Source organism: Panthera onca, chromosome F1 (genome assembly GCF_046562875.1).
Source record: "Panthera onca isolate mPanOnc1 chromosome F1, mPanOnc1 haplotype 2, whole genome shotgun sequence".
In the NCBI taxonomy this organism is placed as follows: domain Eukaryota; kingdom Metazoa; phylum Chordata; class Mammalia; order Carnivora; family Felidae; genus Panthera; species Panthera onca.
In genome coordinates, this window is record NC_138355.1 from 30,281,323 (window position 1) to 30,308,730 (window position 27,408).

A 27,408-nucleotide genomic window follows, 5' to 3' on the forward strand; every position below is an offset into this window, starting at 1 on the left:
GTCTGTACAGGCTTCAACAATAGAGTGTGGTGATTTTTGAGCAGGGTGCGGGCTAGAGTGAGCCAAGAGAGATGTCTATGGGTGCACATTGAAAGAGGCACTCACTCTCAGTGTGGGCATTAATGTGTGACTCAAAAATCTTCACACTTTGTGCCCACACCTTCATCCTACCGCAGACCTCTTCGCCTCTGATCTTTCAGTTCTTTTCCTTCTAGGCTTTTGACCAGACATCACTGCCTGGGAATCTACATATATTTTCACACTGGGCCCCTTCTCCTTCCATAAAGACTGGATGGCCAGGTATACTGCTCATTGGGAAGATTTTCCCTTTCCACTGTCTTTTAAGGCTACCTCTTGAAATACCCACAGACTAAACTAACCTATTCATAAACCAAGTTCAGACAGGTCTTTCAGCCGGTCTCGTGGGATCTCTCATATGGTCTGAGGTACAACCCAGTGTAACTATCTGGGTGGAGACATGGGGTCTAGGCCATGTAGGTATGCAGCTATCTTATGCCTTCAAGCCCTGCTTGGGCTTAATCCAGGATGTACCATGGTCAATTTATGATAAATTTTGCTGGACCAACCTGACTTTATGACTTAGTGAATGTGACAGAATACAGCTCATTAGCAGTTCCAGAATCATGGATACTTCATATCTCAAGGTCAAGTGTTCCATTCCTACTAGGACCTAGTCGTACACCTAGAGCTCTTTCTCAAAGGACACATACTTCTCTGATGTAACATGAATCCACCCCAGAGTCTGAGAAATCTGCACTGTGATTTTTTTTCTAGAGCTTGCCATAGACTCCTTACTGCACTAGGGGAAATCCACCAGTGCAACCCAGCAGCATAAGATCTGGTGAATCGTGTGGCTGAGGTGGCAGGGCTGATTGCTGCATGGCCTGGACTTGCTGCAGGGCTCTTTCCTGTGTATCTCCTGCTGCATGTTAATAAGCTGGAAGCCTTCAGTGTCACCTAGTATATTAGCTGGAATAGCATTTCTAGGGGTGTAATGTGTTGCCTCCAGAACCCAAAGGGGCACAACCAAGAGTCGTGCTTCCTTCCTTGTGGCAGCAGATGCAAGATGCAGCAGGTTTGCTTTTACTTTGATTTCACTGACTTTGTCTATTCTTTGCTGCTTCCTCCATAATGGAAAGGACCCAATGTAATGAATCTGCCACCAGATGGGCGAGGTGGCTGGTGGGTCCAGGTGGCTGGTGGCTCTCCCTGCCCAGGAACTCTGTGTAGGTTTTCACTGTTGGCAGGTTAGGCTGTCAACAGTGGCAGTAGCCATATCAACCTCGGTGAGAAGATGTCTATATTGTTGAGCCCATGAGGAGCTTCTATTCCTGTTGCCATGACTACTTTGGACTTGAATTCATTAAGCACTGGAGTATCTGGCTGAGATCCACAGAATAGGTCAACATACCATCTTGAGTTTTTGACAGCCTTCTATGCGGTGAGCATATACAAGCAAAACACACATCTTTACTCCGTGCCCACTTCAAGACATCCATCTCTATACCTTTTCCAGTCCTCCTGTCACCAATCTCCCCTTCCTGTCCTTTTCAATTCCCTAATCATCCATCCACTGTCCATGAATCAGTGCCTATTTTCAGTACTGACAGGGTCGATAACCAAATACACTTCTTTCATTTTGCACACTGGAAGGATTTCCCTTTACTACTGTCTTAACTTGCATCTGATTTGGGCTATTACGCTGTAGCAGTCCCCCTCTGGTTCATGCTGTGTGGAACCACGTATAAACCTGATCTGAGTTTTTCCCCCTCAGTCAGCTGATCATAATGAACTCCTGCTGACATCATAGTTATATACTGAGGAAAAGGAGGCAACGTCACAGGACTAGGTGCTGTGGGAGTCTAAGGCACAGCTCATACAAATTACTTGTGTCTTTAGAATTTTCTTGAGTCCTATTTCTTAGTCGTTATTTCTACTGATGGTCATTGCTGCTGAGCATACTCTCAATTTATAAGTTGCTGGATCAGATATCACCCAGTTCATGATGAGCAGCTCACTTTGTATTGTCACTTAATGTCCCAAATGTCCCTACCAGGGCCCTGTAGCTCTGTTTCTTTAAAGAAAAAAGAATTGTTATCTGAAGGAGAGAGCATAGCTTTGCTCCCAAACCCCAGGAGTCTACATTGTGATTCTTCTATTAGAACTTGCTAGAAGTAAGCATCTCTCTTTGCCACTAATACTTGGAATGTGGCTGGATCTGTTATGTCATATGACCAAAAATTGCTGTAGAACCTCTTGCTTTGGGCACTATTCAAAACTGGCAGCTTTTGGGTTATTCAGTAAATGGGCTGTAGTAACACATCAAAATTGGTGCATATTGTTTCTAAAACCAAGAAAAAAAAGCCCCTGCATTTTCATGAGGTTTCTCTCCTACCCTATGGCATGCATGCATGCAAGTAAGGTATCTGTGGTGTTTGCTACTTTGTGTGCCTTGGGTCCAATTAGCATGCCATCAATTAATGGAACATCATAATTTATGTAGAATGTTAAGATCACCAAGATATCTTTGGCCTAGATTATGCAGAAGGCACGAAAGTTGATATAGCCCTGAGGCAAATCCTTGCCAGTTGAAAGCAAATGGCTGCTGGTGGGTCTTGTAAATTAATAGAGGGGGAAACAAAGCATCCACTGGATCAATAGCTCTATATTAGGAGTCAGAGTCTGAGATGATTTGCTCCAATATATATACCAAATTGGAAAAGCAACTTCAAAAAAATGCCTGATTGATTTATGATAATCTATAATCATTCTCCAAAATTTATCTACCTTCCTCATCCACTGTCCACGTGTTAAATGGCAATGTGAAAGTAATTGCTGCCTTGGGATCTTTCAAGTCTTTGAGAGTGTCACTAAAGTTGACAACTCCCCCGAGGATGCAGTATTGGTTTTCATTTATTATTCTCATTAGGAGAGGATGCTCCAGGATGCTTTACTTAGCTGTTCCTACAATAGCCATTACTCCGTGGGTCACGAAGGCGGTGTAGTGATTCTCTCAGTTGCCTAGGATGTCTGTTCCAATTATACATTCAGAAACTTGGGAAATAAGCATATAATGAGTCTGTGGACCTCTTGAGCTCACTATTGGGTGAGCCTTGGGCCAAAACATCATATTTCCTGTCCTCTATAAGCCCCTGGTGGACCTGTAGACTATAGTGAGTTTTTGGGTCCTCAAGGATTAGTATCAAGTTAGAAGGCTGTGTTAGTTTCCTACAGTTGCCATAACGAATTACCACAAACTTGGTGGCTTTAAACAAGAGAAATGTATTCTCTCATAGTTCTGGAGAACAGAAGTTTGAAATTAAAGTGTTGGTGGGGCTCTTATCCCTCAAAGTCTCTAGGGAAGGATCTTTCCTCACCTGTTCCAGTTCTGGTGGTTCCTGTTGGCTCCATGCTTCTTTAACTTCTGGCTGCACAATTCCGATCTCTGCCTACATCTTCGCATGGTCTTCTTTCCTTTGTCTCTATCTCTTTTAAGGGCATTTTAATTGGATTTAGGTCCCATTCTTTTCTAGCATGATCCTTATAATTACATCTGCAAAGATACTATTCCCAAATAAGATCATATTCTGAGGTTCCAGGTGAACATGAATCTTAGGGATCTTATTCAACCCACTACAGAGCCAGTGTTTAGTAATTCCATAAAACTATGGGTTTTTCATTTGTTCCTGTGTACAGCCAGTATAGCAAATGAATGTAGATCCTATACAGAAGGCTTGTAGAAAGATGTGCGGTGTATTTTTGTTGCAGTATTGCAGTGTCCTTCTTCAAAATGACCCAATCTCCCTTTCATTCAAGGGGCTACGGGTCAATACATCGGCTTAGATATGGGAACCAGCTAACAGAGCATATCAAATTAATTCTGGGGGTACCAAACACTAAATTACTACTACATACTTCTAAAGCACCACCCCCCACTCTGGTCCAAAGAATATTTTTAAAAAACTAACATTAGGTGGCAGTTTTCCAATATACTTAACAGTGGCCATGTAACTAGCTCCTTTGGTAGTTAAAGGGTATAGCCACAAAAAAAAAAAAAAAAAAAAAAAAAAAAAAAAAAAAAAAGGAGAGCATAATAGTTAAAACAATAATAAGAAGCAATGAAAAACAACAGAAACAGAAATAAGGCAGTAGCCCATACTCCATCAGGCTTTATCATATTCTCCTACCCTGAGCTTCTAATTACTTATTCCTTTATCCTGATCAAAATCTGGATTAAGGAGTGTGCCAGCTGAGTAGGCGCCCAGAGCACCAATTAATAAGTAAACAGTGAAAAAAAAAATCAATGGAATACATTGGCTATATGGTGTCAGTCAATGCAGATCTTCACAGGAGGATTTTTATATAACTGGTGAAAACGTAATTTGGTCATACTCCCACCAGACTAGACAGTAATCTCAAATGGAATTTTTGAAATGTGTCTGTCCCACTAAAGAGATTTTGAATAAATATCTAAAGAGCATTGGCTTGCTCAGATCACGATCTCACAGTCTGTGAGTTTGAGCCCTGAACTGAGCTCCATGCTGACAGTGTGGAGCCTGCTTGGGATTCTCTCTCTCTCCTCTCTCTCTGCCCCTCCCCGCCTTTCAAAAATAAATAAATAAATGTTAAAAATAGTAGTTCTTAAAATGTGGAATGGCTGAACTGAGTTTGCTAGTTTCCCCTCTTTCTCCAGGGGAAAGGTGGCGGCCTTCTCAGAAGGTAGCCAAGCACTTGGTTAAGTTATTTCCCATTGTCTCATGGGACTCAGACAGTATGCCTACTAAGATGAGAGGTTTAGAGTGCTTTGTAAAGAGATATCAAGTGGGATTGTAGATACAGTGGCTACTTCTTGAAGCTTTCAGTAATATCTTCAAAGAAACAACGTTCTTTATACAATGGAATACTATTCAGACATAAAAAACTAATAACTAATACTATCCAGCCCTAGGAAAGAAGGAAATCTTGCTATTTGCAACAACATGGATGAAACTTGAGGCATCCATTAAGTGAAATAAGTCAGAGAAAGACAAATACTGTATGATCTCATGAATGTGTGGAATGTAAAACAAAAATGAAAACAAAACTCATAGAAAAAGAGATCTGATTTGTGGTTACTAGAGGTCAGGGGTAGGGGGTAAAGAAATTGGATGAAGATGGTCAAAAGGTACAAACTTCCAGTTATAAGATAAGTACTAAGGATGTCATGTTCCCACGATGACTATCGTTAACATGCTGTATGATATATTTGAAACTTCCTGAGAGCGTAGACCCTCAAAGTTCTCATCGCAAGGGAAAAACATTCTTTTTGTAACTATATGAGGTAATGGAGGTTAACCTAAGCTTACTGTGGTGATCATTTCACAACATATGTATGTCAACTTTTTATACTGTGTACCTTAAACTTAGACAGTGCTATGTGTCAATTATATCCTAATCAAACTAATTTTTTTCTGTTTTAGTTGGCACATCTGAAAAAAACAGGGAAGGAAAAAAATAGCTTTATTAAAGAGAGATACTTTCTGAAAAGCTAAAAAATCATGTACCTTGCAGGATTGTCAAAGCGCAATTTGTCTAAAATTATCTAATATTAATGTGGACAAAGTCAGAGATGTTAGACACAGAGGAAACATACAACTAAGGCCTGGATAGAGCCAGAGTACTGAGAAGAACATGATCCCCAGGCCGCTACTAGATAGACATGAACAAGTATGTAACAGTGTCCATAAGGAACATATGGTACAAGCAACTCACCCAAGGTGTAGACAATAAAGGGGTGCATTATTTGTAGAGAATTTAAAACATTAATAAAATCTGTACTGGTCTTGAACCAGGAGCTCACTTCTGCTCAAGTGCATATTTTTAACCCTGTGGAACATGTTTCTGCCTTTAAAAAGTAGATTTGAAATCAACTAGGACAGTGTAGCAATTGTACAAGACAAAGAAAGAAAACTTCAGTTACTCCAATTCAGTTATTCCATGAGACCTTTGGGAGTGTTTATTTATGCTGAAAATTGAAAATAGGGAAACAGAGACTGAACCACAATGTGTAATATTATTGTTGGTAAGTAGAAATTTTAGTTCATACCTGAAACATTTTACTGATTTTGAACAGTAGTTTTTAAATTGAAATTTATTTTGCTTTCTTCATTGTTAATTATTTTAAAACTGAAGAATGAATCAAGAAAATAAAATATTACATTTGTGTTATGATTTAATAGTTGCCTAAATTGAACCTTTTATAAACATATCCATTTTATTAATATTCACCTATTAGTTATTGGACAATTATGTATATAAAATATTGTTATATCAGATGGTAACCAAAGAATCAAGTTCAAACTGCTAGATAGATATAAACACTATTGAATAAATATTATGCCTTTCTCTTTCTTAGTACTGTAATATTCATTTTATTTTTATTCTATCCTTTCTACTGCTGTGATTACATATAGGAAATTCAATAACAGAAAATTCACTGCCTGCAGTTCTCTTCTGGCCATTGTTGTTATTTGTTTCATTTCATAAATATTATAAAAAATAATTTCATTGTTTAAAGGAGCAGAGTGTTTAAAATGATCTCTTCTGGACTTCAAATGAGTTGATAATATGGAAGCTCAGTGATGGCTACATGGAGGTTAATATACTATTTCCTCTCTCTGTCTCTTGTTCTGTCTGTCTCTGTTTCTTTGTATCTATCATCTATCTGTCTGTCTATCTATCTATCTATCTATCTATCATCTATCCATTCACCCATCTATATAAAATTTTCCATAATAAAGTTAAAAAATTATAAGGACCAAATGCAAACTATCAGGGGTCATATCTGGAGGGATTAGAGGGTCAAGGTTATAAAGGTAGCCATTGTGAGATGAAACTCACAATGGGTAAACGGAGATTGGACCCGAGTAAATTCCTGGCGTCATTCAATGTGCCTGCTTAACTATAGTGAATGTGAAGGTAGCTACAAAGTTTCAGGAATGGAACAGACTCAGGCAAATTCATAACTGCCAATACAACTTTTAAAATTACAAAAGTAGCTCTCAGACTTGTGTTACTACTGTGCATATCCCTTGGAATTCTTGGGACCCCAGGATGAAGGAATCTAGGATAGATAATGGATTGTTATCTTCTTTTGTGGGCTATACCCATGAAGTTAATTTGGATAGAGGGAGTAGCAAAAATTGAGGACCACCAATACCATTATACCATCAGGAACTAAAGTGTTCTGGTAAATGATACTCCTCTGGACCCTGCTTCAATTAAGATCCTTTATGATCACAGAGGTTATCAGATCCCAGTAACGCAGACTTCTTGGAGACCTACAATGAAGAACATTGGACCCAGGGCTGGAGAGCCAAGAGTGAAGTCCAGTTCAAGCAACCGGATGATTTCTGCTTCCTTGTTTCATCCCCCATGTAGCCATGCTGTGTGTAATAACTTCCATGAACTTGCATTTGTAGGGCTGTTTGCTAATTCAGGGTTTCCCACTGAGATCTGTACAAGTGCAGTGGTTTTGTTTTGTTGAGAAAATGAGCTATTTGTAAGTGGAGTTCAGTTTAATGGATTTCTGAGCTATTTTTTTAGAACCAATTTTTTTAACGTTACCTTTTTAGACTTTGTGGTACTCTTTCCTTCCTATCACCCCCAGTGGAAGGCTGTTGAGTAGCACTTGTACCGTAAGTTAGGGTGACGATGGGGAAGAAATAAGATCCCATCATAGCCCAGCAAGCTCCTTAGAACTGAGGGGCAGCTATTTGTGTCCTAATGGTAGTTGGCTAGCCCTTTGCATGAGGATCTCGCCCTGGCCACCTTTTCTCTACAGGGCTTGGGCTTCCACCTTACTGCTTAAACTTCACCCTGCATCTCCTAATCTTTTCCCTCTCTTTCCCCTATTCCTCTCCACTTAGCACTCTTGCATTGAATCATCCAACTTCAGAGGCTAGAAGGACTTTACAGCTAATGTAATCCAACTCTCTCATTAACAGATGAGGAAACAGAAGTCCCATAGTTTGGGCAATTGGCCTGTGATATATCAGCCAGGCTATGGTAGGGCTTCACCTACAAATGAGGTTTACCTTCTCACCTAGGACTCTTGCACAAAACTCTGCTGTTGCCATGGTTCTGAAGCTAGCAAGTCAGATGATTTGAGGTACTTATGGATGGATGAATGCGCAGCCTCAAACAATAGCTCTCTCGATAAAAAGAAAACCTGGCTGGTAATTGAAACCTCTGAACCACAAGCAGAGAAAGAAGTAAAAGGCTTTGCAGCCCGCTGCCCTGCCTGAGGGCGGGCCGGTGCAGGAGATGTGGAGAGTGGGTGGACAGAGGCTTGGGTGAGGCCCTGGCTCCACTGTGTCCCATCTGGATCATGCGGGAAGCCCTTTGGTTGCATGACACTGTTGTAGGCACCCTGAGGATTTTACATCACCCAAAGCTATAAATGGTTTTGCATTAAAAAAAAAAATTACAGGTCTCCCACAGCCCACAAAAATATGCTCCACCCAAAACGAAGCCCATAATTTGGCTGCATCCAGCTGGGTTCAACAAAATCGGAGCCAAGGTTGCTCTGTATTGTCCTTAGAGGTGGCTTAACATTAGCAGGAATGAAAGAAATGTAAAGTTACTCACAGTGGGCTAGATTTTCTCCATAGGGAAAGCTCTAATAGTTACACAGCAAGACCTTGGCGTCAGCCAGGTAAGGTCTACTAGCTGCATGAAAATCACTTCCAAGCTATTATTTATAATTTTATAGCATCTCGCATTTGCAAACTGCCTAGTGATGAATTGAGGCAATTTCTTTTAACAATTCTGAGTGGGAGGTTGAGGAATTTAACTCTTCTTTTACTAAGACACAAAGATGTTGAGAAAAATAATATGCATCAACCACAAAAATACCTGGACAGTCCTATTTATTTTGGCCAGGACCTGTGGTCTGCGACTTGACCCACTTTAGGACGACCAAATGTTCCAGTTTGCCTGGGATGGAGAGGTTTCCTGGGATGTGGGACTTTCAGTGCTAAAACCGGAACAGCCCCAGGCAAACCCAGGCAGTTGGTCACTCTATCTCACTGAGTGATGTTCTATCTCACTGCATGGTGCTAACTCCTGGCCATTTCATTCTGCACATCTAAAATGAATATGGCTCTATTTCTTTTTAATCCTAATCTGTTATACTTGCTGTGTTTCAGAAAGCACAGCCTGAAAGCAGAGTTTTTGCTGCCTTCTCACATTAGAATCTTGTAAAATAGTATTAACTAGCTGATTGCTCTGCGCTGTTTCATTTAAGGAATTCAAATGCCCACCACTGACCTCTGAAATGTTTTTGGTATTGTGTGTCCAAAAGCAAAACACAAGCAAAGGAATTCAATTGAACCTTTAAATTAAGTAATCTGACTTGGACAGATTCTCTGTCTCCTTATACATAAAGGTCACACTTTATACCTGGGATATTTTCTCTGATAGGAGAATATTTAAATTTATAAAATTCAGATAGCCACTGGATAGATATATAGAAACAATTCATGGGGTGCCTGGGTAGTTCAGTCGGTTCATCATCTGATTCTTGATCTCGGCTCAGGTCGTGATCTCATGGTTCATGGGTTCAAGCCCCGGCTCTGCACATCAGGCCCTGCGCTGATAGCATGGAGCCTGCTAGGGATTCTGTCTCTTGTCTCTCTGACCCTCCCTCACTTAGGCACGCACATGCTCTCTCTCTCTCTCTCTCTGTCTCTCAAAATAAATAAACTTAAAAAAAAATAAAATGAAATAAATAAAAAAGAAACAATTCACCTCTGGCTAAGGAACACTTGAGTCAAAGTCAGTCCCAACTAGACTCACAGACTGTTTTATCACCAGCCAAGAGGATAAGGGCCATGCATGCCAACATTTTTATTAGTAGGATGTCATAAATTGGATAAAGCTTTCATTAGCATTACAAGATTAAAGATCCAGAAAGGTCTAAGTGAGGCATTATAACCAATGGCAGGGCCTATTGAAGTGAGGCCTCAGGAGACAGGTCAGAGGGGAAGTAGGCCCCGAACAAATTGCAACTAACAGTCACCACTGCAGATAAGCCTTTATCTGTGGAGTTCTGTTACTAATACATTCCGTTGGCCCTTGGTGGGAGATAGCATGACCTATTTAAAGGAGGTTGGGGAAGCACAGAGGGTGCAAAGAAGGAATCACACAGATTCAGAACTGGATTGAGGGTCAGGCCAGACAGACAGCTGCCTTAGGTGCCAATTTCTAAAGAGTACTTTCAAAAATAAAGTAGAAATATGGTGCCAAATAAGCTTAACACAAGATTCCACATATAACTGGGAAAATGTCAAAGTAGCCTCACTTCAGCGCGTAGACCAGGCCTTCCAGTGAAAATAAAATGGCACTCTTCCCCCATGTCCCTCTCTCACTACCACTCAGTTAATCTGAAAGGCACTAGCTTCTTAACCCACCTGGGATTCCTATTTCTCAGTCCGTCCTAGAGAAAAGCCTAGAGTGTTTTTCATGCCAACCACCTCTGGACCAGGTTGTCTCTAGAGAAACTATCATTCTCTGAAGCATTCAGGTGCCAATGGTAGGGATTAACACTGTGGACCTTGAAGAAGGTACTTAAAAGTTATGACAGCCTATCCTCTGTCTAGAGGTGCCCTCAGATCACCTTGAGCCATCTTTTGTCTCTCTTGCATGGTCCCTGCTTGGTTAGCCAGGTGTAGTTGTGTCCAGGCATCCATTACCTTGGAGAAAAGGGGAAAACGGGTCTTTTGGTGATCAGGGAAAGCCCATCATGATACTACCTTACCTTAAGAATCTTTAGGTCTTCTCCCAGAGTCTGGAACATCAGCCCAAATCTTCCTTTTGTTTTGGTGAGTTTCCCTTTGGGAGCACTGTGTCTTTAGGTGAAATGGTTCATCCTCACCTCACCAAGTCCAAAAGTATTGTCTGAGGCCTGGCTTTGACAAACCATAGGAGCTTCCATTGCCTTGGAACCTCGATGATGCTTTAGTTAGCTTATGGCCCAGGCAGGAAGGCCCCCAGGTTGTAGCTGTTTTGGCTGGGCACCAAGAGTGTGAACTTAGCTCAGAGCAGGGGCTCCATTGTACCATTGATCCAAACTAGCAAGGACATCAATGAAGAGTAGATGAGCTCTGTTGGATCGTGCTACGCCAGCTTTTGAAAGCCCCGTTTGGCCCACTTGGGTTATTCACCAACCTCTGAATTGATGACAATGGTTGGAATGATGATATACTTGGATTGGTCAACTTGCTTGGGCATATCCCCAGTGAAGTCAGAAGAGGGATGGGGCACTGTGACTGACGGCGTTACCAGGACTTGCCAGGGAAGGGAAGCATAAGTCCCCAAAGAAACAAAGAAGTTTGTTATCAAGACAAAAGGGGAACTGCCATTTCTGGGCGAAGTCTTATTTTTTCAATATTCCCTCACCGCCTACACAAGATCAGTGTTTTTACACGATTCATACCTTTGGCAGGAAGTGGAAGATCGACAAAGAGGTGATCTATTTCCCCTTGCTCCAGGTAAAAGATTAACATGATTTTCCTATAACCCACTTGAAACATTATTAAACTGCTAGTGGGAATACAACCCAGCTTTTCTTTAAAAGTATTGTTGAGTCAGAAAAAATATAATGAACTAAAATAGAAAGGAAACCAAATTCCTTCATACTTCACAAAATCAGGCAATTAATGGGAAAGACATCTTTAGAAAATAAGGAAAAAGACATCGTTCCCTTACACACAAAGGCATCTTTTCCCAGGGGGCCAGGTACAGTCTCTACTTCATTAGTTCTCATCAAACCTCAGAGTGAGAAGAGACAAATATAGAAATATGGTATCCTCTCTCCCTCTCTCCATCTCCGTCTGTCTGTCTGTCTCTTCATTTCAGAAATTCAAGAACTGAGACTTGAAAAGTGATCAGGCTGAGGTGTCACATGGGGAGTGTCCTTGGTGGCTATAGATATATTCAGCATCCGACATTTTTTTCTGAACAGAGCCCGAGAGAGAAGGGGCATCGTTGATGCCTGAGACATGAATGGAAATGTAGGTCCTCTTGCACAGTCTCCTGTTGCCTTCGTTGGAGTGTTTTCTGAGAGGAGGCAAGGCCTCACACTCTCCAACTACTTCCATTTGCCCAGGAGATTTAGGTAGACAGTGCTCAGCGACATTGTAAAGCAGGCAACTGAAGTTTGTCTTCATTCTCCCAGTGCCCAGGGCCCCCTGCGCTCTGCTGGTTTTCACCAGCAAGAGAGAGAAGGATGTGATCTTGGCCCTTTCACATCAGGGTGAATGAGCCCTACTCATCACCAAAGAATGTTAACGCTGCAAACTTAACTCTAAATAGTACATGAAAGATCTTGCCCCTTTGAAACAAAATTGTAAGAAAAGAGAAACAGAGACAGCCTCCCAGAATTTTACCATGAGTGTTGCTGCAAGCGTTTTTAAGAGATTCTTGACATTTGGGGGCATGCGGGTGGGAAAGAGGTCATTTCTATTTTTTCACTCCCTACAAGTGTTCTGTTTCTAGTCGGGAGAACGGCTAGGGATTACTTTAATCCAGCTCTGTTGGAAATAGGCTGGCTTATTCCAAGGAGAGGCTGGGGGCAAAATGGCCTGGATGCCACCACACAAGCGGAGGTGTTTACCTACAGTCACTCTCTCTGTTGGATCTCTCTCCTTTTTCCTCAGTTCTCAGCATGGCACTGGTCTCACCTTGCTACGCTTCTCTCTCCCAAACCTCCAGGGACCCAGAATCAAGTTCTCCCAAACCTCTGACCACCCCTGACCCTATTACTTTCCCCTCTGGTCCAGGTTTCAACCATCTCTCATTGAATCCCTTAGTATCAGTCGGTGGTCCTAGGCCGGACAACATTGCTGGTACTGTTGAAAACTTAGATCTAAAGACCAGTGGTCATCAACATTTTCTTTTTGCCAGTTCAGTCAAGTAGAGAAAAAAATTCAATAAGCCACCATATTTCCTTCACTTATATTCAATAATTACCAAGTTTTTGCCGTATGTACTTGATCTATCCCCCCTTTTGATGTCTTTACTGTTTTTATTTGCTGAAGCACTTAATTAATTAATTAAAAGTAATCTCTACACCCAAAGTGGGGGTCAAACTCACTACCCTAAGATCATAAGTCTTTTTTTTTTAATGTTTATTTATTTTTGATAGAGAGAGAGAGAGACAGAGCATGAGTGGGGGAGAGGCAGAGAGACAGCTCGAACTCACAGACCGTGAGATCATGACCTGAGCCGGAGTCGGTCACTCAGTCGACTGAGCCACCTAGGCGCCCCCTAAGATCACAAGTCTTATGTAGCACTGACCGAGCCAGCCAGGCACCCCTATTTGTTGAAGTACTTTACAGCAAATACCAGACATCATATTATTTCACCTCTGAATCTCTCAAAATATTGACTTAAAAAAAGAAAACATAACCACAATGCTATTATCACACCTACCAAAATTAACAACACTACTTTGGTATCATGCATACCCAGTCTGTAATTAAGTTTCCCTTATTGTCTCTAAAGAGTCTTTTTATAGTCAGTTGATTTGAATCAGGACCCAAACAAGGTCTCCATATTACATTTGCTTATCATGTAAGCGTTTGAAATTAATTTCCACGTCCCTGAGTGGTTTTGTTTGCGGCTTATTTTTAAAAAGCCACCTAAATAGCACACCTTGACCTATCTAATTATAACGCTTGGGGTTGTTTTTTGTTGTTGCTATTGTTTGGGTTTTTTGTTTTCACTGAGATGAGATCTGGCTGTGCATATGTGTGGTGGGGGCCGAAGCGGGGCGTTAAGATACTGGCATCTGAAGAGGCCAGTGGCACCGGATTCATCTGCAGACCAGAGACAAAAATAATAATTAGAGCTAGCACATATTCAACGCTTACTATGTGCCAGCCATTGTTCTAAGTGATTTAAATGTAATTATTTCATTTTTAAAAGATGACTGCCTTAGGAGAGTTTTAGGTGCTGGTGAAATAAGAAGAAAGCACTGCCTTGTTTGGTTGGGGGAAGGTTATCTAAAGAGTTCACAGAGCTTGTGAGGGTGTCACCTGAGGGAGCAGAGGTGGGTACAAAACACTTCGAAGACTAGCTGAATGTTCTTCTCCACCTCCAAATGTAAAATAACGTAAAGGGGATGTTTCTGCTGCCACAAACATTTTAGAGGGTCTCAGGAGGGAAGTAGAGTACTGGTGACCCTCTAATCCCTTGTCCTGGACTGGTCTATTTCTTTCTCTCTCCCATCCCGATCCTGTGCCTTAAGTCACAGCGCATGGTCACCAAATGTCACATCCCTGGCGGCAGCCTCAGTGACTCATCACCAGTAGTGGGGGTAGAAGACTGGCTGGAATGACTTAGCCTGGGGAGGCTTTCTCAATGCTCCTGTGAGTAAGTGGGACTATAATAATTTTGGTTTCTTATTCCTGAAATGGGACCATAGGCTGTATTGCAAAACTTGGAGGGCCCTCGTTATTAAATACTCATTGAAAAAATGAGGATACAGTGCGGCTCACAGGTAGGAGCACCATGAAAGATGGGCCTAAGCAGAGAGAAAACTCTGGGCTTGAGGTGGGTCAGGGTCAGGGAGTCACAAGAGACCTGACCACTGGGACACTGTGAAGATGAAGTCAAGGACAGGCCAAATTTGGTGCTGGGGAAAGATGTGGCTGGACACTAGAATCTAGTCCAGGAAGCCAAAGTAGAGATGAGGCAGTCCAAGTTCAGATCCCTGCTTAAATGAGAATCCCAGGGCCTATCTGAGAACTAAGCTGGCAGATGTTAAGTGAATGCCTAAAACCAGGGTGGCACCAATCAGCATAGGACAATTCCTCTGAGTGTAATTCTCTTTCATCTGGCCTCAGTTAAAACCAGAGGACCTGATACAACAGCAGGCCTGTATCACCTTGAAGGTACTGCTCTCTGAACCTAGTGTTTTCCCTGTAGGACTGCCTTGTGGGCAGGCAATCCTGGACCTTTCCGAGCCCACTCCCCCTTGCTGTATCTGTCCACATAGAGCTGAACGCTGCTTTGTGGCAGGTGGGTAAATAAAAGGGAAGAATTGCTTCTTTGGGGCAGTCCAGGTCATTTTTCATGAACTGGGAAATAGAACAAGGAGCCATTTAGGCAAAATATTTGGATGTAATGTCTACCCCTTATTGCAACCCTAGTTTCTCTATCCATGTGGACCTTTGAGAAAATACATGTTTAAGATCCATAAATGTCATTATCTTATTTTCTGCCTTAGGGACACAAATCTATATAGAGATCCACAACCAAAAATAAATAGGAATTTAAATCAAATGGGCTTGCACACCTAATGACCCCCTTCAGTGGTGAAAATGTTTAATGATAGTTTAGTTTATGGAAACCCCGGCGACCAGGTTCCAAACAGTCTCAGCTGGGAAACCCAACTCTTTTTCTTTTGGAAATTCTCAATGATATGTTTTCAAAGCAGCTGATAAAACAGTTAATTATAGTGAGGTGTTTGGCTCCTTTATAACATACACTTTCTCCTACTCTATGATTGGAGCTTCTTGTCATGTACCCTGAGCTAATGCTACCATATATTTTTTCCCTTTGGGGGGGGTGGAGAACCTCTCTAAATTGCCACATAGGTAGAACTTCAGATAAAAAGGCAAAATCTAGCATGAGATCATTCAATTGATTTTCACCAAAAGTCTGACAGCTAAGTACCCCCACTGCTTCCATTTCTCCAAAGCCAAGACCTTTCTGGGGGTGAAAGTCCCTTGACCTGAGCCTGGAGGGCTTTTAGCTAGTCAAGAAAAGAAACTGCTCTTTTGGATATGTGGATTATAAAGAAACAAGTAGTGAAAAGACTAAGAACTCTGGTATCACTCTTGATTTGAAGTGAGCAGAATCAGTTCTGAATGCTGCTGGTAGCCATTGGTTCCCCATGTAACTCAGAATGATGATGAGTTGATTCAACTCAATACAGGCTCATAGATCCAACTGCTCACTCCACATCTCCATTTGGAGGTGGGGTGGACATCTCAGACATGTCCCAAACTCAACTTCCTGTTGAGGCGCCACCCCCACCTCCCTGCCTCTCCTCACAAACCTGCTTCCACTGCACCTTTCCCATCTCAGTTGATGGCAACTCAACTTTCCGGTGGCTCAAGCCAGAAACATCCTCAATATCTTTCTTTCTCTCATTCCCTACAACCACTCTGCCAGGAAATCCCTTGGCTCTACCTTCAAAATACATTCAGATTCCACTTCCTGTCTCCATCTTTACCACTACCAACTTAATCCAAGCCACGCTTTATTATCTGTTGCCTGCATTCCTGAAAAGAAGTCTTCCACTTTCACCCTTCTACAATCTATTATTTTTTAAATTATTCTTATTATATTTTTAGAGAGATAGAGAGCACAAGCTGGGGAAAAGGGCAGAGGGAGAGAGACAGAGGGAGAGAGAGAATCCCAAACAGGCTCCACACCTAGCCCAACATATGGCTTGATGCCATGACCCTGTGATCACAACCTGAGTGGAGACCAAGAGTTGGATGCTCAACTGACTGAGGCACCCAGGCACCCCTCTACAATCTATTCTTTTTTTTAAAGCTTATATATATATTTTTTATTTTGAGGGAGAAAGAGGGCACAAGCTGAGGAGGGACAGAGAAAGAGGGAGAGAGAAAACCCCAAGCAGACTCTGTGGCTCCAGCACAGAGCCCAATGCAGGGCCGATCCGACCAATTCCCAAGTGGAAATCAAGAGTCAGACATTCAACCGACTGAGCCACCCAGGCACCCCTACAATCTATCATTAACAACAGCCAGAAGGATGCTTTCAAAACACATGGTGTCACTGCTAGTCACAATCTTGAAATGTCTCCACACTTCACTCAGAGTGAAAACCAAAGTCCTTACAATGGCTAACAAGAGTTTACAGGATCTCTCCCGTTCTCACCCCCACCTCTCGGTGTCATTCTCTCTTTAGATCTCACCTACTATTTCTCTCCCTCTTACTTAGTTCGCTCTAGCCATGCTGGCCTTGCACAAGACTGACACAGGCTTGGCACAAGCCAACTAGACCTTTATTTTATAGCTCAGTGGCTCTTAAATTTTAGGGAACATCAGCGTCCCCTGAAGGGGGATTGCTGGGCTGAACCATAGTTTCTGATGGAGACTGAAAATGTGTGTTTCTAGCAAATTCCCAGACAATGTTAATGTTGCTGGTCTGGGTGGGGATCACAGTTTGAGAACCACTGCTATAACTGTTCACGTTTCCTTCTGCCTGAAGCTCTTTCCCTGTGTATCTCCTTGACTTATTCCTCCTCCTTCAGGCCTGTGCTCAAGTGTTACCTTCTCAATGAAACCTAGTCTGATCTCTCTACTTTCTGTTGCTACCTATGACCTCACTCCTGTAGCTCTTGATCCCCCCACCCTGCTCCACTCTGGTTTCTCTGAAGTGCTCATCACTTAACATTCTGTATAATTTATTTATTTTATTTAATCTGTCTCACCTACTAGAATATAAGCTCCTCAAGGGAACTACCTTCTAATTTGTTCACTCCATATATCCAACACTTAGAATAGTGCCTAGTACATAATAGATGCTCAATAAATGTTTGCTGCATGAAAGATTCAATACTTAATGTTACTGTAAATTACAAGGATGAGAATCCTAATCTCTTCAAAGGCTTCCTATTTTCATGTTCGTTCCTTTATATGAAGTGTCTTCCCTTTTCTCAATCTCTTCACCTTAAATTTATTTATCTTTTAAGTCATATCATTCTCTTTTAACTACTTTCTACTGCAGTGACAACTCAGCTGTTTCTAACTATTCTCATTAGTTTCCTGGGTGTTATTTTGGTGCCCCTGGTTATAAGAGCACTGAGAACAGAGACTATGTTCTGAATCAATGGCCAAATGGTAGGATCTGAATACATGCATGTCGGGTGATTGAACATTACTGTAAAGAGTGTTTAATAAAGCAATAGCTAGGATATTCCCACTTATATAAATATCAACAATTTGCAAGTCTCACATTAAATTAGTCTAATCTTCGTAAGAATTTTTTTGGATTGAGTAGGAAAGATATTATACCCATTTTACATCGGGGGAAGTGAATTTAGGCTGAAATTCGGACAACAGTATCCACTTCATCAGGACTACATGTTGAAGTCATGGAATTTGCTACCACAAAGCTAGAACTCAAAATATGTTAGTTTCCTTCTCTAAGAGATCCTAGAAAAGCCATTTACATAAACCAATATTAACTGAATTCCTACCATGTGCCAAGAGCTTAATAAATCTTAAGCTTTATATTTCTAAATCTTTTTTTGTTTTTGTTTTTGTTTTTTGAGAGAGAGAGAGAGAGAGAGAGAGAGAGAGCAAGTGGGGGAGGGGCAGAGAGAGAGGGAGACAGAATATGAAGCAGAGGGAGACAGAATCGGTGCTGTTAGCCCAGGGGTTGATGTGGGGCTCAAACCCATGAACTTGACCTGAGCCGAAGTCAGATGCCCAACAGACTGAGCCATCCAGGCGCCCCTATATTTCTATATATTAAACTACAATCTGGTGATATATTGCTTATTCCCATTTACTGATGAAATAACAGACCCTGAAAGGTTAAGTAACTGGCACAAAGTTTCATAGCTAGAAAGTGATGGAGCTAGAATTTGAGCTCAGCTCCCAAATCATGATTTTTTTCCCTTGGGCAGAGCATGGTGCCTCTCTGATGGCTTGAAACTCAGGTCTTTTGACTCAGAGTTCGGGGTTCTTGCGTGTATACCAACCACTAATTATTTTCCTGTTCTGTACTAATTGTTAATTAAATGATTAATTTTGAATAAATTTTATAACATTTTAAATAAAAATTAAAATAAACTTTAGAAAAACTATTTGGTTCAGCCACAGGGTGGCGAATCTTTTTTTTTTTTTTAATGTGATATTTATCTGCTTATTTTTCTTTTTTTCCCTTTTTTAAAAATTTAAATCCAAGTTAGTTAACATATAGCGTAATGATTTCAGGAATAGAATTTAGCGATTCGTCACTTACACATAACTCCCAGGCACCCCACAGCAAGTGCCTTCCTTAATGCCCCTCACCCATTTAGCCCATCCCCCCACCCAGCACCCCTCCAGCCACCCTCAATTTGTTCTCTGGATTTAAAAGTCTCTTATGGTTTGCCTCTCTCTCTCTTTTTTCCTTATCTTTCCTTCCCTTCCCCAATGTTCATCTGTTGAGTTTCTCAAATTCCACATATGAGTGAAATCATCTGATGTTTGTCTTTCTCTGACTGACTTATTTCACTTAGCATAACACACTCTGGTTCCATCCATCCACGTTGTTGCAAATGGCAATATTTCATTCTTTTTGATCGCAGGGAGGTGAATCTTAATGACTAGTGCCTGATTTTTTTTTCCCTTTGGCTTTTACATACATAGAAAGTTAAAGCTGGAAAGGACCTTAGAAATCATGGGTCTTACTCTTTGGGTTTGTGAATATGAAAACTAAACCTTGCCCCAAATCAAAGCTAGGGACAGGCTGAGACCGGGGTGTGTTTTGTTCTGTGCAGACCTTTCTTTTGCAGAGAGCCTTTTTGAAGGCTTTTCAGACAAGCTGAATGGATATCTGGTTGCTGGTTTGCATGGAAAGCTGGTAGGCAATGCTGGTGTCGTCTTGTGGGAACAGAAGCACTCTTGAGAGGCTTGCCCTTTCCTCCATTAGTGGCAGCTGCTTCTTCAATATCCTGCCGTAATCATTGCATCACATGGCAAAAGTCATTTGCAGAAAGGTAGAAACAGTCAAGCATTCACTGGTGTAGCACCCTAAGGTCCCAGCTCAGAGGACCAGGAGGAGCAGGGAACAGGCTGAACACTGGCCAAGTGCCTGACCGGCTCCTGTCTGAACTAAGAGCCTGACGTTCTACTATGGGTGTGTGCAGTGTGAGATCACAGGCAGCAGCCTCTGGTTTCCAAAAGACATTTTCATATAAAAGGGAGATCCTAAGACCTTTGAAAATACCCACAGAAGGGTCTCTGTTGCCACTTGCTGAGAGTGGACAGGGGCCTGGAATCGACAACCACGGTGCTGAGATCGTTTCTGTTAAGCAGGTAACACTATGCTGACCATGTTTGAGGCTCATCTTTGTAGTGACATGGAAATGAAGGTAGAGGGAGGGCTCCCGGACCTGATCAGCCTCAAGTCTGAGATGGGAGTTTGCTCTTCTCCCCACTCCTTTGAAAACATCCTGGAAAGATGTCCAGCAAGTTCTTTGAAATGTTTTTTTGTTGATTCACACTTTAACATGACCACAGTCTTGGGGTAATTTTAAGAGCAATCTTCTTCTGCACGTCTGTATAACATTGACCTTGTCAGTAAGTGGGCTCTAAAAGCTGGTTCTTTACACTGGAATGTATCAGTATTTCAAAGTGGAGCCTTGAGGCCTGTCAGACACCCCCACTGCAGAGTAGAAGCTCAACATATTTGTTAAATAACTTCTTGGGAAACAATTTCCTCATCTGAACTGAAAGCTGATCAAAGGCATGAACTTGTTTTTTTATACCCTTTAAAAGTTGGTCTCTCTCCCTGTTTTTAAATGTTTATTTATTTATTTTTGAGGGAGCACAAGCCAGGAAGGGGGAGAGAAGAAGCCGGCTCCTTGCTGATAGCAGCAAGCCCGATGTGGGACTTGAACTCATCAACCTTGAGATCATGACCTGAGCAGAAGTCTGACACTCAACCGACTGAGCCACCTAGGTGCCTCTAAAAGTTGGTCTCTTGTGTTCACTTAGGCAAAACTCTTTGTTCAGTGCTGAGCAAGCAACAGATACTGAGTATATACTTGATGGCTAAATGAACGGGTTACAGGAGCAGAGAAGCAACAATGATTTAGAGCCTTGTTTTCCGGGTTTCTCTATATTCCCTGGCTGTGTCCTCCCATCCTCCACCCCCCTCAGGACCTCACACCATCACACACAGTCAACACCCACCCTCTGCCATCCACCCTGCCCCTGGCACCAGAGAGGGCCACCTGAGCACTTTTTCTATGTAGATTTTGCCCAAGGCTAGAGCCCTGCCAAACAATTACTTTCCAGGAACCATACGACTCTGTTCTGTTTCTGTAATGCAGCCAGAGTGGTGTGCCAAGGAACTGTGCAAGGGTGGGTCGTTCCTGCTACTCTATCAGAAAAATCCACCATCAGGCTGTTCGCCCATTAATTAAATTGCCTAGTGTGGATGGAAGGGTGGGGAAGAGATCTGGGCAAGCTGTCTATTCCATGTTTAAGTGAATTTATATTCAACTTTGAAAAGGGATTGCAATTTTTTCTTCTTTGAGATTGAAATCATTTTACGAGTAAATACTGGAAGAGAAATGTGATTATGTGACTTTCTTTTTCTGTTGTATTATTCTTATGGCTGATTATTGCTTTGATGTCTTCATTAAAAGATGATCTTCCTTCAAAATAAGGCTGGATCTTATGTCAGAATGATTGCAGGAAAGAGGCCTGGCCGAAGAAGCAGAGAAACTCTGGCTTCAGAAACGTTCAAGGTTTAAACATGGACTCTATCTCCGCAAGCCAAAGTGTCTGTTCTAAAAGAAGGTGATCATAGTATCTGCCCTACCTATCTTAGGAGATTCTTTTGAGGGGTAGTCCTCCTAAATGCTCCTTGAAAAATTATATAATGTATTATTTTTCAATATGTTAAGGATGTGTTCCTTTGTTTCTTTTTAAGAAACTGCGGAGGCTAGTGATGACCATTATGTTATAAAAGGCCCCAGAAACAGGGTCAACCCTGTGTAAAGGTAGGAGGGAAAATGGAGATGGGAAGGGAAGGAGGCGTTAGAGTGCCCCCAAGTGGCGACTTGGGTGTGACGTTTGGGAGGCGGCAGGAGGGACCGACCCCGCTAGAGTGACCTGTAGTGAAAAAGGAAACCGTACAAGAAGTCAAACTCAATGTCTCATAGGAGCATTTAAATACCATAAAAAATAAAAAAAAAAGAATGTATTTCATGCAAATTGTGCTCCAAGTCACCAGCCTCCCTTTCAGGGTCTGCTGCCACTTTACATTCAATTTGCTGCTCTGGTGAACACAATGAAGTGTTTAGATTCCATTAAGAAACCTCAAAAAAAAAAAAAAAAAAAAAAAAACCTTGAGCCTTTAGACTTAGAGGAAAGCTCTTTAAAAGCTTCTCAAAAGCTATTATTTGTGCATTCAGAAAACCATTAGGACTTCCTCCTTTGGAAATCTGTGTGATTTTTTAGCTTCTGATTTTAAACATCAATGTTTTCTTACCATGACCATTATCCTCAAAAACAAATTTCCCCGCCTCACCAGATAGTGCAATTTCTGAGATTCCTGGATGTGGGCTGGATTTATAACAGTAATAATGTGACATATCTGATGGGAGGAAGATTGGAATCAGAAGGAGTTGGGGGAGTAGAAAAGTGGGTGCATAAGTGTCCTGAACGCTTAGAAATGCCATGGGAGTCACAGGGGGCTCCGGCCAAGCCTCATGCCCGAGAAGGATATTTGCCAGTTGGCGGAGGAGATACTTGGGGACCAGACTGAATCACAGTGGGAAACATCTCCTCTTTCTTCCTGATACTCTCAAGAAATGGGGACTAGGGCAGACCCCCAAGAGGCATCCTGCCATGGCTGGGAGAGGATGCAAACTCTAGGGCAAGCTCTTAGGCTCAGCCTCCAGCTCTGTCACTAGCTGCTGAGCTTAGGCAGTCAGAGAGTGGTGTCTTCAGTAGCCCCGAGGGCAAAATCCCAAGTAATTCATATCAAATTCCACAATCTTCTATTTAACAAGACTAATATGCCCTCTACCCAGCAAATACCAAATAATAAATTGGATGGGCCTTTCCAGTTCTTGCAAAGGAGAAAGTAAGAATATATGTGTAGATATAAAGAATGTAGGCTTTAAAGCCAAATTGCCAGGGTTCAAATGCCATCCCTTCCACCTACTAGCTAGGTGTCCTCTTATTGTCTCATTAAGCCTCAGTTTCTTCATCTGTAAACTGGGAATAATAATAATTTCTATCTCAGAAGGTAGTTGTGAGGATTAAATGCAATGGTACATATAGATTTCTTAATACACTGCCTGACACAGAGTAAGCACTCAGTAGTTAACTACAGTAGTATTTTTCATCCTTAATATTTGAGACATGATGTTATGATGCCTGGTCAAGTTGAGGAAGACTGGAATGTCAAAGACATCACCTACGTAAATGTTTAAATCAAAAGGGCTTTCACAGAGTGTTTGACCTTCACATTTCTGTTTTTAAAAAAGGAATTAGTTGCTTTTATTCCTAATTGCAAAAGTATACATGAACACAATGTACAATTTTGATATTTTAGAAAGGCATAGAAATAACCATTGTTAATTATTTGATATATAATAATACCTAAATATATAAATATATGTGTATATTTTAAACTAAACTGAATTTACACTACAGTTTTTAATCAGGTTTTTTGCACTGTGTTGTGAACATGACTTAAAAACATTTTTTTTAATGTGTATTTATTTTTGAAAGAAAGCGACAGAGCATGAACAGGGGAGGGGCAGAGAGAGAGAAGGGACACAGAATCTGAAGCAGGCTCCAGGCTTTGAGCCATCAGTACAGAGCCTAACGCGGGGCTTGACCCCACGAACTGCGAGATTGTGACCTGAGCTGAAGTTGGACGCTTAACTGACTGAGCCACCCAGGTGCCTCTGGACATGACTTTTTAAAAAAACATCATGTTTTACTTCTGTAGACATTTTAGTGCTGAATATGCAATAATTTAATCGGTGTTATATTGTTGAACATTTTGATTGTTTCCAGTTTTTACCCATTAAAAATTATAATGCTTATTTCTTAAGGATAAAAACTCTAGTAGAGAAAGATGGGACTACTTCAAGGCTTTTGATTCTTGTTCCCAGATTTTCCACTAAAGAAGTGGTACCAGTTTACATTCCTCTCATGGGTAAAAGAATGCTCATTTCTCTGAATATTATAAAAATGTTTACCAATTTGATAGGTGAGAATTACTTATTTTGCATTTGGATTTCTAGTGAATTTGAATATTTTAAATATGTTTATGGCCACTTATTTCTTCTTTTTTTTTTTAATATATGAAATTTATTGTCAAATTGGTTTCTATACAACACCCAGTGCTCATCCCAAAAGGTGCCCTCCTCAATACCCATCACCCACCCTCCCCTCCCTCCCACCCCCCATCAACCCTCAGTTTGTTCTCAGTTTTTAACAGTCTCTTATGCTTTGGCTCTCTCCCACTCTAACCTCTTTTTTTTTTTTTTTTTTTCCTTCCCCTCCCCCATGGGTTTCTGTTAAGTTTCTCAGGATCCACATAAGAGTGAAACCATATGGTATCTGTCTTTCTCTGTATGGCTTATTTCACTTAGCATCACACTCTCCAGTTCCATCCATGTTGCTACAAAAGGCCATATTTCATTCTTTCTCATTGCCACGTAGTATTCCATTGTGTATATAAACCACAATTTCTTTATCCATTCATCAGTTGATGGACATTTAGGCTCTTTCCATAATTTGGCTATTGTTGAGAGTGCTGCTATAAACATTGGGATACAAGTGCCCCTAGGCATCAGTACTCCTGTATCCCTTGGATAAATTTCTAGCAGTGCTATTGCTGGGTCATGGGGTAGGTCTATTTTTAATTTTCTGAGGAACCTCCACACTGCTTTCCAGAGCGGCTGCACCAATTTGCATTCCCACCAACAGTGCAAGAGGGTTCCCGTTTCTGCACATCCTCTCCAGCATCTATAGTCTCCTGATCTGTTCATTTTGGCCACTCTGACTGGCGTGAGGTGATATCTGAGTGTGGTTTTGATTTGTATTTCCCTGATAAGGAGCGACGTTGAACATCTTTTCAGGTGCCTGTTGGCCATCCGGATGTCTTCTTTAGAGAAGTGTCTATTCATGTTTTCTGCCCATTTCTTCACTGGGTTATTTGTTTTTCGGGTGTGGAGTTTGGTGAGCTCTTTATAGATTTTGGATACTAGCCCTTTGCCCGATATGTCATTTGCAAACATCTTTTCCCATTCCGTTGGTTGCCTTTTAGTTTTGTTGGTTGTTTCCTTTGCTGTGCAGAAGCTTTTTATCTTCATAAGGTCCCAGTAATTCACTTTTGCTTTTAATTCCCTTGTATGGCCACTTATTTCTTAATGGAACATGCATCTGATGCTTTTAAAATTTTATTTTTTGTTATTTTTTTAATGTTTATTTATTCATTTTGAGAGAGAGAGAGAGAGAGAGAGAGAGAGAGAATGCACGTGAGCAGGAGAGGGGCAGAGAGATGGGAAGAGAGAGAATCCCAAGCAGGTTCTGCACTGTCAGAGAACCTTGAGATCATGACCTGAGCCGAGACCAAGAGTTGGGTGCTTAACTGACTGAGCCACCCAGGTGCCCCTTAACCCTTTTCTTTTTCTTTTTTTTTTTTTGTTTTTCATTTTTTTTTGTAGTGAATATATTTGAATTACAATTATCATGCACTTTTTCTCCCAACTGGATTGTAAGTTCCTAGAGGACAGAAATATACCTATACTTCATTTGTTCCCCACAGTGTTGACAAGTATCTGTCAGATAAATACATCAGTGAACTGGGGGGGGTGGCTCAGTTGGTTGAGCATCTGACTATTGATTTCTGCATGGGGCCTGCTTGGGATTCTCTTTCTCTCTGCCCCTCTCTCCAGCTCATGCTCTCTTTCTCTCTCTCTCTCTCTTAAAAAAATATACCTTGGGGCACCTGGGTGGCTCAGTTGGTTGAGCATCCAACTTTGGCTCAGGTCATGATCTCACAGTTCATGGGTTTGAGCCCCGTGTCGGGCTCTGTGCTGACAGGTCAGAGCCTGGAGCCTGCTTTGGATTCTGTGTCTCCCTCTCTCCCTGCCCCTCCCTTGCTCTCACTCTCTCTCTCTTTCAAAAATAAATAAACATTAAAACTTTTTTTAATTAAAAAAATACATTAGTAAACTGATATTTTTATCTTATTTGACCATAAAAGCTTTATCCTCAGTGATATTTTCCTATGTTACTTCCATTGTGGTTTTGGTCAGCTGACCTGGCAAGCAGAGGAATTAATTTGTTTGTTTAAGAAACTAATTTTAAGGGCACCTGGGTGGCTCAGTACATTAAGCAACCGACTTCAGCTCAGGTCGTGACCTTACAGTTTATGGGTTCAAGCCCCACGTCTGGCTCTGTGCTGACAGCTCAGAGCCTGGAGCCTGCTTTGGATTCTGTGTCTCCCTCTCTCTCTATCCTTCCCCTGCTCACACTCTGTCTGTCTGTCTCTCTCTCTCCCTCTCTCAAAAATAAATTAAAAAAAAAAACATTAAAAAAAAGAAACTAATTTTAGAAGAGACACTCAGTTGTGCTCAGGTTGTATTTATAGGAAGCAACCTTTGAAACTTTCAATAAATATCATCTATTAACTCCCTCCTCCCCTGCAAGCTTTATTGGAGCTTGCTCATGAAATATAGGAATCCACTGACACACAGGCTTGTGTCATGGAAACTTGATCAAGGCAGAAGGGCCCAAAAGTGACCCTAACCACAGACAGGCCCATCAGGCGACCCACCTCAAAATATCCACAGTCCCTAACTAACCAATGGGTTACTTATAACCAGGCACAGTTATGGAAAAAGGGAAAATTCCATAAGTCACCATACCTCCTCATCTTCCCTCCTATAAAACAGCCCCCACCAACTGTGTCATCATTGCTAACGGCCTCTCCTCTGCTCTTGTGCCCGCTGCTCCCTTATGGTATATTCAATAAACATCTATCTCCTTTGTTGTGTCCTGGGTGAGTCTTTTCACTGCCTACACCACCAGCTTCCACCCAGTCGGTGCCCCCATCTGATCTGAGAGGCAACACATTAAGTAGTATTGAAAAGTGGCTGACAAATGATACACATTTAGTAAGGGTGGGGTCCCCGTTGCTAATGTATTTGGATCAGCTCCCCTAATAATTTTACCTCAAATGAAAAAGAGAAGTCAAGCTCTTTGGGGCACCTGGGTGGCTGAGTCTTGATTTGGGCTCAGGTCATGATCTTGTTGATTATGGGATTGAGCCCCACATCGGGTTCTGTACTGAGTGTGGAGTCTGCTTAAGATTCTCTCTATTCTTTCTCCCTCAGCCTCACCTGTTTGTATGCCGAAGTGCTCGCTCTCTTTCTCAAAAAAAAAAACCAAAAAAAAACAACAGTCCAGCTCTAAGAATAAGATCCAAGTGGGGGACAGCAATCATGCTTCAGGCAGCAAAGCTGGTCATTGGGAGATTAGTGTATGACTTTGCCTTGAAGGGCTCTCTCTCTTTTTGAATGACAGATCATGGCCTTCTTGGAAAAGTGCTCTGCCA

The 27,408-nt window shown here is 41.6% G+C and overlaps 1 long non-coding RNA gene across 4 annotated transcripts in view; it reads left to right on the forward strand.

The window, feature by feature from the left end:
* The window catches only part of LOC132686184 (uncharacterized), a 70,237-nt gene that overhangs the window by 30,749 nt on the left and 12,080 nt on the right, over positions 1–27,408 (forward strand). For 2 of the 4 annotated variants that reach the window (XR_009613497.1, XR_009613499.1), the window contains exons 3-4: positions 21,467–21,620; positions 21,754–21,823. The exons of 1 other annotated variant lie outside the window; for it this stretch is intronic. This is a non-coding gene — a long non-coding RNA (uncharacterized LOC132686184). The remainder of the gene's footprint in view (positions 1–21,466; positions 21,621–21,753; positions 21,824–27,408) is intronic. One more of the 4 variants, XR_009613498.1, reaches the window with a different exon arrangement.